This window comes from Topomyia yanbarensis, chromosome 2 (assembly GCF_030247195.1).
Source record: "Topomyia yanbarensis strain Yona2022 chromosome 2, ASM3024719v1, whole genome shotgun sequence".
Classification (NCBI taxonomy): Eukaryota; Metazoa; Arthropoda; class Insecta; order Diptera; family Culicidae; genus Topomyia; species Topomyia yanbarensis.
The window spans coordinates 39550473-39563644 of NC_080671.1; positions in this window are offsets into that span (position 1 = coordinate 39550473).

The window sequence follows — 13172 nt, forward strand, 5'->3', positions numbered from 1 at the left end:
AATGTGGCTGAAGCACCTTATTTCTTCCTTCATGGCCCTGTGACCTCGCTGTACCTATGCTCAGACCACGCTGTGTACTTATGAAAATCAGACTCCCATTTGAGCGACCGAAAATAAAAGTCGCAAGGACAGAACATGGTTCGTAAAACCCGTTTCAAATATATTAGAATTCAAAAACCGGATATAAACTTCAAGCATAAAAATCGGACTGGGACATTCCTTTGTAAGAGTCGGGTAGAAAAAAAAATCGGTAAAAAACCGGAAAGAAATACATCCGATTCTTACAAAGTAGTTTTTGCTAGCCGACTTTTAATCTTGAACATCAAGATATACAGATGCTCCTACGAGCGATTTATTTATTTTTAAACGATTTTTATTCTGGAGGTTCACCTTTGCCGAGTTTTACGGATGAGAACTTTTTAAGCGATTCTTATACTGAAGGATTTTTATGCTTGAAGTTTATTTCCGATTTTTGATGTTGTCCAACTATCAACACATGTTGAATAATCCGTCAAGAACAAGACAGAAAACAAGGAGCACGGTTTCATGACCGTAAATCACAAATCAAAGAAGCAAACCAAAGAAATTAACAACCTCCAAGACAGTAGCAGTGCTGACAGCATAGACGAAAGTGACAATCAAATCAAGGAAGCGGGCACGTAGTCAGAGACCTCTCCCCATCAGAATTATTTTTTTGTAAAAACAATTCTACTTTCTACTTCTGCTCGAGTCAAAGCTACAAAGTAGCCTCTCGATTTAGTGTGCATCATCTCAAGAACATCCTTGCCGAAAGTATTACCACCTGTACAATGTAGTAATGATTTCATTCAACAAGTTAAATCAAGCAAAAAGATTAATTTTGAAAAACAACCTAACACAGGTAGATGAAGGATACAGCGTTGAAATTAGAGTGTACGAGAATTTGAAAACGACAATATGGAGGTAAAGCTACATAACCTATCACGGCGTACCTTACCCTCGTGAGTTAATTGCAAAATACAGGTTGCAATTTGGACAGGTACAACCCGCTACACTTGATACATGTAGGGAGTTCTTACAAACGGTGTTCTTGTGTGGAAGATGGGTGTAAAAGACTTATTCTGTCCTATTTGATCAACAATTCGAACCAGATGACTTAACTTAGTAAAATTCCTGACAATATGCTTCACAACCGATTTCCTAGTTATCTAAGGAAAATTGATCCTAAACACAGTCTTCAATACCATAACCTGAACAACAAATAGTTACCAATTTTGTGGCAGCAAATGCCACATCCATCATCTCAAAATCTGCCAGCGCCATCGTGAGGAAGTTCAAACCAATGACTCCAGATTTACGTAAGTGCAAAAGGCAAGGTAAAATATCTGATCGTGATTACCGAAACAGCAATAACGATGATGGCACGTGAACGACATGAAGAAAATGAAAGCTCCCTAGGATGGAGTGGGCGAGTAGCCATCTTGGAAAACCAAAAGCAGTTTTTTCTCATACGGTTGGAAAAATCTTCATGAAAATAAATCAATGTATTCAGGGCATTGGTAAAGTATTACTGATTCTTTTTTAAGGTTTTTTCAAACGGTGTGAGAAAAAACTGCTTTTTCGTTTTTCTCAGTTGGACTTTAACTACCGCAAATAAAGGAATTATAAAGAACGTATCCCAGTGGCTCTTAACAAACTAGCCTCTTGTGGATATTACAAAAAAAGCACATTGATGAAAAAGGAAAATTGAAGACAAATTTTTTAAAATATTGAGAAGAATCCAAAAACTAGCACTTCTTCGCTAGTGATTATCACATTTAAGCAATCGGGTGTTTAATAATGTTTAAATGATGTGCATATTAGAGTGGGACATGGTTATATGAAAAAAATAAAATTTCGCTCCGAGTAACTTTTTGGATCCCCATTTAGCTCCCAGAACAACTCTGCAAATTTTTAGTTCGATCGGTGAAACTATATTTTTGCGCCCACGGTTTAAAGTTTACATGGGATTTCGTATGGAGAAAACGTCTTTTGCAAATTAATTCTTCCATGAGTCGCCCGTTACCTTCTAAAAATAAATAGATGTCTGATTTTTAAAGGAAATTTGTCAAGGAAACAAAGTCTAGAAGACCACGAAACGATCTGATGCTTGTGGAAAAAGTTATTAAGCAAAAACCGATTGATGCCGTGAAGATTGATGAAAATTTCACTTTTCATAGCATCACTGCTGCTGACGGTCGAATTATATACAAAATCTTTAACTTTCTCTTATTATGTACAAAAGAAGCCTCAATTTATCCCTCAAAACTCTTGCGAAGTGGCCAAACCGTATAGATAAATGATTTAGACACATTAAGAGAAGATCAACACAAAATTGCATATAATTGGACAACCAACAACAGTGGTGCTAGAAAAAATGAATATTTTATCAATCGTCAGAGCATCAATTGGTTTCAGCTTAATAACTTTTTTCTCAAGCGTCAGATCGTTTCGTAGTTTTCGAGACTTTGTTTCTTTGTTAAATTTCCTACAAAAGCCACATAATGGTTTATTTTTAGGAAGCAATGGGCGACTCCTGGAGGAATTATTTTGTGAAAGTTAATTTTCCCATATAAAATCCCATGTAAACTTTAAACAGTGGGCGCGAAAATATAGTTTCAGGGATCAAGCTAAGAATTTGCACAGATGTTCTAGGACCCAAATGGTACCCAAAAAGTTGCTCGGAGTTGGAATCTATTTTTTGTCCCACCCTAGCATATGTCGTCTCGTAAGAAAACAAAATTGTCTAGAAGAATACAGCCAACTATTATCTAACCTTTCCCGGAAAATATTCGAAATTAAATAGTTACCAACTAAAATCTCGAACTTTTAAAATGAACTATTGGACAAAAATATTTTCGGTTTTTTTTAAAAAAAAGTGATCAGTTCAGTTGAAATTGATTGATTTCATAAATATACTAGGAATTGTTTAAACAGATTGAAACGTTGTCGGAGAGTTGTATCATTTTCAAATTGAATTTGTTATCATAAAAGGTACATTAAATGACTAAATATTCGTTGCTGATACATGCTGAACATGTTTAGAATATGATTTGTTTTTCGTTTCGATGATTTTGTAAGAGGGAATCATCTTATCGTACGTTTTCGGAAAAAGTCTCATTTGATCAAACTTACCCCGGTGATCAGAGATACCCTGTTTTACGGTACGCTTGTAAAACTTATGACTCTGTCGTTTTCTTCAATCGAATGCCGATTGCTGCTGAAACAATCAATTACTTTAGTATCTATCAATTTTGGCTGCCAATTTTCGCATTTAGATTACGTGTACATGCGGAACTTGTTGTTGCAACTATCAGCAGCACTTTATCGACTTTATCAGAGATGCATCAATGGGCCATTTCGGAGAGCGACTAAAATGTTGAAACTGGTTGCGTCCTTAAATTCGTAAGCTGACGGTAAAGTTTGATTTGAGGAGATTTTCCCTTAGAATTCTCGCATTTAAAATTATTATCCGATTCCTTTGAAATTGTTGGAAAACGTTTGTCAGTGGCGAAGTGCCAACTTTCTAATTCGTCCAGCAGTTGGATTTGCTTTGCTGATATGCAAGTCATCGTGTAGTCTTATCGTGGCTATGTTTCTGTTATTACCCAACTTTTCAGAGTAAAACGCAATCAGAGAAATAAGCTCGTAAACATTGAAATAACGTATTTCTGGAGCGTATTTGTCTTTTGGATCGAGAGGAGGGACGTATGTTTTTTATTCAATTACAATAAATCTTACTCGCTGCTGTTATGATCTGAATTATGACATTTTCAAAGCCAATTTGTGATTTCTCCAAACAGATAAATTGGCATTAATCTGCTTAGTAATTGATTTTTTTTATGAATAAAAATAATTAACTTTCGATTTTTTCAAGAGTCTTCTTGGAGATAACTGTAAGATTTGTTAGATTACAGATATGTTTTACCTTAATTTGGGTAACAGCTTCCATTGAAGTCGTTACTTATCCTAACGCAACAAAGTCGTACCGATAACGAAGACATAAAATACTTTCGAAAATGAAAAAAGGAAGAGGCGCTCTTGTGTCTATTTCAATTAATTGATTCAGTTTCATCTCTTTTCACTGTGATATCTAGTCAGTTCTCTATTTTTATTTCAGACTGTCACATACTGAAGACATGAAATCGAAACGTTAATCCCAGCTTCTTTACTTATAAATTCAACCAGTCGCAACATTTTAGTCACTCTCCGCGAATGACTATTAATGTTGGTTCGCTGCACCGACGCATCGTTTCCAAACTTACATGGACTCTAATTGGTCGGTGTTATGTCAGATTGGACTAAGTGACATTATATTAATTTCGAGAAAAACGAGTTTAAAGTTTGAATCGCAGCAGCATTTACGTTATAATTCTATATTATTTGTTGCCATAATTCTTGCTTATTATAAACTATTTCAAATTTGGCAAGAGCCGAATGTAGCTGAGAAAATTCTTTATCCAATGCTATCATTCTCATTTTTTCAAAATTTTGCGACTTAGTCCGGTCTGACTCAACACCGACCAATTGGTAATCATAGAGAGCGAGTAGATGCTGCTGCTGGTTGCAAGCTTACGTTCACAGAGTGAACCTAACCTATAGGAGCGACAGTTGTAAGGAAAACTTGATAAATTATTAGATGTTTGATTTAGTATCAATTGGCATTCTAGTGAAAAAAGGACAAAATTACCACACTGGGTTAGGAACAATAGCATATCCTTGAGTTTCAAGTCTCTGTACATAGGTTTCCCGTATCACGGTAAAGATGGACTTGTCTGTCTATACCAGGACACATGCTGTGAACTCGGGTGATTCGTAGTTATGCTGCCTAAGCTCGACCCTCATTAGCAGTAGATAAAAATTAAGCCCGTGCGATATTAAGCCTGTTCTAATGACCCTGCCACTTCTAGTTTTCCGATCTGTTTACTTCACATCCTTGCTCTCACTTGAGTACTATGGCTCTAATTTTCATAACTTTCCCTACCGAGTAATCTCTAGCTAATTGAATATCGTTAAAATGTATAAAATTTAAGATAATATTATTAAAAATACTAAGAAATGATATATTTCACATTAGCTAGAGTAGTCCTACGTCTACAGTTCGTGCAAGCCCATAGGGCTGGCCCTTGTTGTTTTTCTTTAGCTTTTCACTAAATTTTCAAAATGTTCGTTGGTCAAATATTTTCTATTTTGAACACGTTTACGAGTTGTTTTGACGGTGGTGTCAATACTAAAACTTGGGCTTAGGTCGGCTTAGTGAAATATGTTCACCTAATCTCAGTGGGAGCTAACTGGTAACACTTGTTAATTCCATTACAATTGATAGTGGAATTAGAAAGAGTGACAAAAAACCCTTACTGTGATTAAGTAATTCTAAAGCTTCAGAATTACAAGCTTGTTCAGAATGAATTTCAATAAAAAAATTCAAACCCTGCTAATATAGGACAATCACCACATTCGATTATCAGCACATCACGGCCAATTCGACAACCCTACACCCGCACTCCAAAGCTCCGCTCGAGAATACCACTAGCACAACATCTCGAGAAGTTCTGACAATTCTAGTTTAAATATTTACTTTCAGAACGTTTGTGGCATGAATAGTACCATCTCTGAGTATCTCCTGGCTTGCTCAGACTGTGAGTACGATATGTACATATTTACAGAAACTTGGCTGAACAGTAATACGTTAGCCAAACAGATTTTTGGAAGTTCTTATTCTGTGTTTAGGCAGGATAGAAACGAACAAAACAGCTGTAAGAAGTGGTGGTGGAGTGCTTATAGCATTGCGTTCAAAATTCAAATCACGTTTGGTGTCCCTCCGACCTGGCGGCTTCTAGACGATTATAACATCGCAGGTATTGTTCAACTAAACGATAATTGTAACAGCAACAATCGCCTGCTTGATCTGTGCTTTGCTAGTCAAGAACTTACAAACTTGTGTTCAACAATCGTTGCACCAAAATTTGTCGTCATCACCCTCCGCTTCAAGTTACTATTCAAAAATTCACACCTGCCGTTTTCGATAATATTGCCGAAATAACTTACTACGATTTTAAAACTGTAAAGTACGATTTGATGAATCTTTTTTTCATCATTAGATTGCGGTTTTCTATTATCCAATCGCGATTATAACTAAGCTGCTATGTTATGGACGCACATATTATTGTATTCAATCGATCAGTTCATGTAGTTTTTGGTGTGTACGTCAACAGATCGACTCTCTACCCCGATTTCACCGCAGCATTCGATAAAATTAACCATCAAATAACTGTAGCAAAACTGAATAGGCTCAGTCTCAGTGGTTCTTTTCTAAATTGGCTTCAGTCATATTTGACTGGTCGCGAAACGACAATAAAATTTGGAGACCATATTTCATCTCCCTTCGCAGTTCCCCTCTGGAGTTCCTCAAAGCAGTCATCTAGGACCCTTCATATTTCTGCTATATCTTAACGATTTAAACTTTGCAATAGACTGTTTGAAACTATGTTTTGCCGATGACTTCATTCTATACCACCTAGTTAAAAACCTTGCAGAGTTCGTACAAAAACGGTTAGAACTGTTCTCAAACGAGAAACTTCTGTGAAGGCCTTAATAGTTATTTCAGATCCCCAACTCAGCTTTAAAGCTGTTCGCTCACGAGGCGACAGGACACACGCCACAAAAATATTCACTATGGATTTTGTTCTACCTATTCCAACGCTGTTGCCGCGTTGGAATAGGTAGAACAAAATTCATTGTGAATATTTTTTGTGGCGTGTGTACTGTCGCCTCGTGTGTGTACAGCTTAAGGATCATATAGAATATGTTATTTCCAAGGTCTCAAAGCTTTTAGGATTCATTTTTCGTGTTCCTAAACATTTCGACGATGATCATTGCTAAAAGGCGCTGTATTATGCCTTAGTTCGCTCTGCTCTCGAATATGCTGCTGTTGTTTGGTCATCTCATTACCAAATTGAAAACCAGCGCAAGGTATTAAGCATAAATTTGTTCGCTTTGCCGTTCGTAATTGACCCGCTAAACCTCCCAAGCTATCAGAACCGTTGTCTATTTATCGACCTCGATCTGCTGTCAGTTTGCCGAGATGTTTCAAAAGCAGTTTTCATTGCTAATCTAATTCAATCAAGAAATGATTGCTCAGCTCTCCTTCAGCTTGTGGATTTTGACATTCTTTATCGTGGTCTTAGGTTTCATCAATTTTTGCGAATCCCTCGTGCCAGAGCCAATTACGCCTACCAGTATATGTCGTCTATTTAATCGTTATTTCAATGTTTATGATTATCACCTATCTCGCAATGCCTTAAAACGATTGATTCGACGATCCTTGTCTTAATAGTATTAGTTTAAACATTATTTCTAGGGATTTATTATGTTTATGTTAACGTTAATTTGTTTAGTTATAAGTTATATTTAATGAAATGTATCATTTGAATATTTGTCAATTTGTGAGAGAAAAGATGACGAGGTTTAATGCCTTCTGGGGAGTGAATTTGAGAGAAGCTCAGCTCCAGGAGGCTTTTCTCTGCTCCTAAAATAAACAAAATAAATAATCTGAATGCAAAAAACGGTATCTAAAACAAATAAGCGCAAACATCAGTCGTGGATTTTCCTCCATTTACCACCCCCAAGTAAATACTGATCTGCTTCACTTTCACTACACAACAACCGCCATGACCGTTTCCAATGATGATAACCCATTTACCATCGTCGCCATCGCAAACCCATAATACTTCATGCTGTTATGATCAATCGAATTATTGCACCATTTATAGCGCTATACGGTTCTAGTTTGCTATACTTATAGTTTATAGTTTTTGCGGTCAAGTTTATTCCGCCTCGGTCAGACAGAGAGAAGAATAATTGACTTTGATGCAGTTTTGATGAGATTGATGAATGACGGTTTTACGATTGTCGATCGTGCATTTAATAGCTCTTTTATTCGGTGCAGTGCCACCTGAGCGCAGAATTTTCCCTCGGTCAACGAGGTTATTATTTAGACTTAATTGACTGCACATTCTGGAATTTAGTTGTGAAACTCAGCACACTTTGTGCAGTTAGCACAACTATTTAGTGCAGCAGCAATTTGCCAAGTTCCGTAGGGGTTATCATTCGATTGCGAAATCTGCCCTTGATTTAAGTTTCAATGGCTCATTTTTGAAGATAAGTAAAACTCTTTTATTAAGCACATGAACAAACAATCAATTTCAATGGAAAGCAAAATGTTAGTCTACGTAATACTCGTATAGTCCCGCAAGACTTAAGCTGCAGTCATTCAAAATATGACTGCAATTTTTCGTTTCATTGAAATGTTTTTTTTTCTCTCCTGTTCTCGTTTCGCTTTCTCTCGTTCCAGAACAGCTTGACAACCATATTTCACTGCAATTTAAGCGAACTCCTAAACCCATCAGGTTGGCATCCCACCCACCCGGGGTCCGGTCAAACGAGAAGGGTAAAACACTGTTTATTTTATTTTTATTTGAACCAAATGTTTTCCGTCGGTTTTCCTGCTGTCGGGTAGTTTTGCTGATATTCTTCTTTTTTACATTTCAATTTCCGAGTCCGACCGACCGACCGAACGAGCGAGTTTCGACAGGAAGCTTCATCACGACCAGTCAGGCTTCCCATTCTCGGACAATAATTTTGTCAGGATTGGGCAATAAAAATACTCTAACCCTAGAAAAAATGAAGAAGAACGGCAAGGGAAGCTGGCTGGAGGGTGGAAAAATTGGACCAGTTATTTCCACACTTACTTTTTCGGTTTTCTTTGAATACCGACGGAATTCATCCCGTGGCTTGGGTTTCCTTCCGGTGTTACTTTATTCTTCAATTTGATTTCCCGGCCAAAATTGGACCAATCAAAACGAGAAATTGACCTGCACAAAAGACTGCCACGAGAAGTGAGATAATTTCACGGAAGGTCCTGTTTACTGATGTACCGAACCGTTTTGGCATTAATGAAGGAATGAAAGGATGTGGATTCGTCTAACGGAATAATGTAATTAGTAACAGTTGGGCGCGCTGTTGCGAATGTTCGCGGTGTACTTGACTGCAGGTGTGGCGTTGCCTTTTGAGAGTGCGAGAAAGGGTTGGCTTTTTGCTTCAATTTTTGTACAGTTTGTCCCATAGAAATACTGTCTTGGAAATTGACACTTTCCTGATATATCAATTGATTTTTCATGTTTTAATTTGTTTATTTGACATATCTTTTTACATCCAGATGATATGCGATATATCTACCCTTATATGGCGAACTTGATACAATGTTTCACTGGGTGATTTCCACTTTGGCCTAATCGTGAAAATCAAATATCGCCCTTCTTCATTTTGGTGTATGGAATCATAAAAGCTCTCCCCGAATCATCACTACGGAGGAATCCCGGAATAATTATTAATCCAAAACATGTGAAACAATGTGAAACAAAAATATGCATAGTTAGCTATTCCCTTTTTATTCCCGTCTCTTTTCTTCTGCTGTGATTTTTATGCATTTTCATGCATATACTTCTAGTAAGCATTCAATGAGTAGATAGACCGAATATGTCCAATGCATAAAATTTACAGCAGGAGAAATGAGAGGCAAATAGAAAAGTATGCTATCGATGCATAAATAAACTTCTGCGTGTATCTTTTTAATCCATTCGAATGGTCTACAAACGGTATAAAATGAAATTTCGAAACTTTTAAAAAAGAACAATTATTTGGAAGAGTGAAAGTTTATAAATCCGGTTTTGGAAAATGCTACTAAATGGGGTGGAAATTGAAATGAAAAAAATATTTCTGATCAGTAATACATTTGTAACACGCGGCGTTACTGTAACAGCAGATACTGTGCGCAAATTATACTTGCGAGTCATTATATTGAAAAACTGTTAAAAATAAACAATAAAACAATAAAAGTCAGCAAAAATGAGAACGATTTTGTTTCTACTTCAAAATAAAATTAAATTAATTGAATAAATGATTTAAAAAGAAAATATTATACTAATTGTTACTTACGTAGTAAAACAACCAGTTTTTAAACTGGTCTTGTCACGAATCACATTTCCACTGACAGCACGAAACCCGACGAAACACTAACGGCAACCGTACACTGGGGTACAAATGTACCCCACGGCAACTTTGACACCTGCTTCCACGAAGACTATAAGCAAACTTGCTATAGCACTTCCTACTCTTACTAGGAACTGTAATTATGGATAGGATCCCAGGTCAGTAAATGCCGAATTCTCGTCTTCACACGGATCCAAAGATGGCGTGGGGTATATTTTACCCCAATGCACAGTGGTCAAAATGTGTAAATTCATGCCTTTAATTATTTAGCGGAAAAACTATAAGGTTCTGTGTTTTGGTGGCTTCGGAAAAGTTGTTGGAGCTACCAAGGCGGATTTTCGGAAGTAGACAGCCATGTTCCAAAATACAGTGTAAAGACATTTCTGAAATCTAACTTTTTACTGGTAGCAGATAGACAATTTCAGTCTTCGGCAAAGTTGTAGAGAATATTATTTTTAGCAAATCTTTCATAAGAACTGACTCGCTAACTATAACCATTCCAATGTTATGCGGTGTTTTCACGAGGACCCCCTTCAAAATTGTTTTATTCATGATAACTCTTGTATTTATTTCTCCACAAATATGTGTTCCGAAATATTTTAGATATTACGAAAATGCACAACTTTGTTGAATATTTCAAGACGATATTATGTTTTTGGAGAGAGTTATAGCTTTTTTTATGATTAATATTATCAAACTTCATAGCCCGTTTTCTCAAAAAGTTGCAAAAATATGCAGATGAAATATTGCTATTTTGAAACTATCATAAATCCCCTACGCTGCCAAATCTGCCTACGCCAAGTATTTCAATTTAGCCTGAGACTCAACCTAGTCCTAGAACGTTGCATTGCACAATGGTCAAAATGTGTAAATTCATGCCTTTAATTATTTAGCGGAAAAACTATAAGGTTGTGTGTTGGCAGCGTTTCATTTGCATTTGCATTTAGTGAAATTCATAATCTGTGGTACAAAAAGCGAACATATAGAGGGACCTTGTTGACGGTAGCGTACTCTGACCAATCAGAACTAGCGAAAGTTAACCAAGTCTGAATGGGCGTAGTTTTTTTTCTCGTTCATTGTCACTGATTGCAATCACTTGCAATCCATAAGTTTTACTGGCTTTTAAAGAGCACATCCACGCATTTCAAGCGAATAGGTTAGTACGCTGTTTATCTCTACTCTGGGGGCGGGTACGTAGATATGATCTTATCCCTAGTGATGTAATTTGCTTCCTTTAGATCGGACACCACGCTCTGAGACTTCCGAAATATCGCTTATGTCAGGATTTTAGAAATCATTAATAAACATAGGACTTTATCTCTGGATCTGAAAAATACAGTAAACTGTCCAACCGAGTACGACGTGTAAGGAGATATGACAAAATCAAAGACGTATCAGAGTAGTTTTTAGAGTAAACTAAAAATATGAAAACTTATCTTTAATCGGTGTATGGCTGACAGAGCGATAGCGTGCGGTTGGCCCCCGCCAAGGGCGCCAACCTTAGAGGGCGCTACAATTTTGATCTGCTTTATAAAATAAGTGAGGTTATGTCATCAAAAAAGTCAGGATAGCAATTTCATTCCCAGGTACACACAAAATTACTGTTTCAAAGTCGAACTGAAAAAGAAAGCCAAAGTAGACAGCCAAGAGACGCATAACTGAGACTCTGTCACAAAGTTGTTGGTTCCCAGCCTATGTCCAACCACTCCTGCACTAAGTTGAAACTCTGGTTGAAATGTCACATGAGATTTTTGGTGTTTCTGGAAGCATTGGAAATTCCTTGTTTCTTCTCAAATATTCAAAGATCAGATGCTGATCGCTTCGAAGTTGTGTCAGAGTTCCATTTTGCTCTTGTATATTTGGCACCCTCTCAAGAAAGACCCGTTTGCTTGTAATTAGTGCAATGCTGCATTCATGACGTGCAGCACTAATTCGATTTTCATGCAAAATCATCACTCACTGAAACCAGGGGTCCTTGAAACAGCCAATCCCGTCCTTCAGTAGACCAAATCATGCCAAGTACGTATACGATAACTTTAACTACACCATCGATCTCAACTTTGAGAGCGGGTATGTAAACGCGTTAGTTCTTCTTGAAAGTCTTGTCGCCAGTAACGTCATTTGTTTGCTTTAGACAAAATATCGCAATTCTGAGCTCGTCTATGCAAACTTTCGAGATATCTGGCACAGCTGAATATTTCTGCGCTTGGCGGAATATTAGAATACTTAGCGGACTAGCTTTGCAAAAATGTAAGATATGATCGAACCCAGCTCAATGTGTTTGATTTGAAATGGAAACTTGGAGTCTTTGAAGACGAATTTTGTTAGACATCCATTTTAGCATCATTTGGGTCATTTCAGAAGAGTTCATTTATGAATGGGCCTAGAGCCAGGCGCAAGCTGAAAAATATGAAGGAAGACACAGAAATCATGGGGGATATAATTTGAAAATTTGAACGCAATCAAAAACAATGTCATGAAGCGTCGAGATCCGGTGGAATGTTGAAAAATGTCTTTGTGGCACAACAAAAAATTTTGAACTGAGATGGGACTTGAGTTTGGAAATGCGGCTTTAATTTTTTTTTGCATTTCAAATATTTTAGAAATCCATGAAATTTCGAAATCTGGTGTCTATACGAAAAAACAATATGCCTAATTTTTATATGAAAATCTCAGTTTAAAAATTAAAAGTACCATAGAGGCAACTTTTGCCAAAACAATTTTTTGTGAGAAGATGCAAGATTCGTTGTTTCATTAATTTCTAAGATATTTGGCATGGAAAATAATATAAAAACGCATAATATACCTATAAGTATAAGGTCACAGCACTAAACATCATTTGCCATTTCTCACACGCCGCCCCTTTCTCACTCTCACTTACTCTCTCTCTCTTCTCTCTCTCTCACTCTCTCTTTCTCCCTCTTTTCTATCTCTCTCTTTCTCCCTCTCTTCTATCTCTCTTTCTCCCTCTCTTCCATCTCTCTCTTTCTCCCTCTCTTGTTTCTCTCTCCTTTCTCTCTCTTCTCTCTCTCTCTTTCTCTCTCTCTCTGTACTCTGTCTCTGTACTCTATCTCCCTTCCTTCGTGTTCGTGGTAACTGTCACG